The sequence below is a fragment of the Cyprinodon variegatus genome, unplaced genomic scaffold (assembly GCF_000732505.1).
Source record: "Cyprinodon variegatus isolate N-32 unplaced genomic scaffold, C_variegatus-1.0 Scaffold1083, whole genome shotgun sequence".
NCBI classification, from domain to species: domain Eukaryota; kingdom Metazoa; phylum Chordata; class Actinopteri; order Cyprinodontiformes; family Cyprinodontidae; genus Cyprinodon; species Cyprinodon variegatus.
Genome location: NW_015151536.1, coordinates 49,459 through 51,047, shown reverse-complemented (window position 1 = coordinate 51,047; position 1,589 = coordinate 49,459). Strand labels below are relative to the sequence as shown.

At 35.6% G+C, this 1,589-nt stretch overlaps 1 protein-coding gene across 1 annotated transcript in view; it reads left to right on the top strand.

Annotated features, from left to right (window-relative positions):
* LOC107101342 (potassium voltage-gated channel subfamily H member 3-like) overlaps positions 1 to 1,589 on the top strand; it is a gene marked incomplete at its 3' end in the record, with an annotated part of 99,710 nt that overhangs the window by 49,027 nt on the left and 49,094 nt on the right. The window lies entirely within an intron of this gene.

Genomic DNA, 1,589 nt, shown 5'->3' with positions numbered 1-1,589 from the left:
CAGCATTCAATGCAGGACCAGCAGGTTCTGCAGCAGCTTCTTCCCCACCGCCATCACACTGATGAACTGTTTAACTCTAACTTGTGCTTATAATTTTATAATTATATAAATAACATTATGAAAAATGGCATTTTGCACCATATTTTTGTACTGCACTAAAGCTTTCCATATGAATGCCCTTTTGCACCATTATTTTAAACTGGTTTTCATTCTGATCACTGCTGCACTTTAAATGATAATGTTCTTTTCACTGTTGGAAGCTGTAAGCAACGTCATATCATTTTGTATGCACTCATTGTATACAAAACGACAATAAACCTTTTCTAAGTCTATTTATTCCGCATTTAGGAGGAAGAAAAGAAAACCACCTAAGTTGGCTGCCATTATTCAGAAAAGATCTGTAAACAACAGAGAACAAAAAATCCCTCAAAATTAATTTTCCCTCTTGGCTCCCTCCTGTCAGGAACAGGGCGGAGCTCGGACCTCAGCGTTATCAGTGTGGCTATGTGTGACCATAAATGATCTTAACTGGTCAAACAATGCAGAGAACCCTGAAATGAAGCAGTTATTGATTTCACCGCATCATCCTTATTTCAGAAACCTAAATCAATTTCAATCATCTGATATGGGCATTTTTTTTATCATTGTGACATCCATCTCCATAGCTTAGAGCTTTATCTGCTTTATCTTGCAGCACCATGGTTGTGGCACAATATTCAAAACTCCCTGCAATTACGAACTCTTATTCCACTACAGCACTTTAAATCACTACTGAAAACTGCTTGCACAGAGAATTGTAACTGTTATTCTAGAGTCTAGTTTATGATTGATTTTATTATGTTGTCCTGTGTTTTTATATGTCTTACTGTACTGCTGCCTCTTGGCCAGGTCTCCCTCGAAAAAGAGATTTTATCTCAAGGGACTTCCTGGTAAAATAAAGGTTAAATAAAATAAAAATCTCCCAAAGCTATAGACGCTCTCAAACAGCCAGTAGAACATGCAGTATGCTAATTTTAACATGTGGGAAACACACCAGTTTGCCTGTCTTATCAGACGCACATGTAGTCTTTGTTGATCAACATATCCATCCTATTCCATCCACAATTATATTTATTTATTTTATTTTGCATAACCAGTTTAGCACTCCTTATTTAGAATATGTGAAGCTCAGGCCCAAAATGGATATTTCTTCCACTGAAGATCATTTCTGTTTATTATCAAAAATTATAAAATTCTTCCAAACACGGTGACAATGCATTTAGCTCACAAATTAGATTTACAGACTTAGACAACATTTATTGTTTATTGTTCCCTAACTCTAAAATGAAAGAATCAGAAAAGTTTAAGTTTTGTTTTGTACAGTTTTAACGACTTTTCCATTTCTTAAAGTGTTGCAGTGATCAAATGTAAACATTGTGAGAGACAAAACATGGTGTGCAAAAAAAAAACAAAAAAACTCATTGATCTGGAAGTTCAGAGCGTTAAATATATTTGGTGCAAATATGCAGTATTTTTGGTTTGGTGTTATTAGTGTGCTAACCTGACTCCCCCAGATGGATTTGCTCCGCATATCCATCTGGAAACCTTCC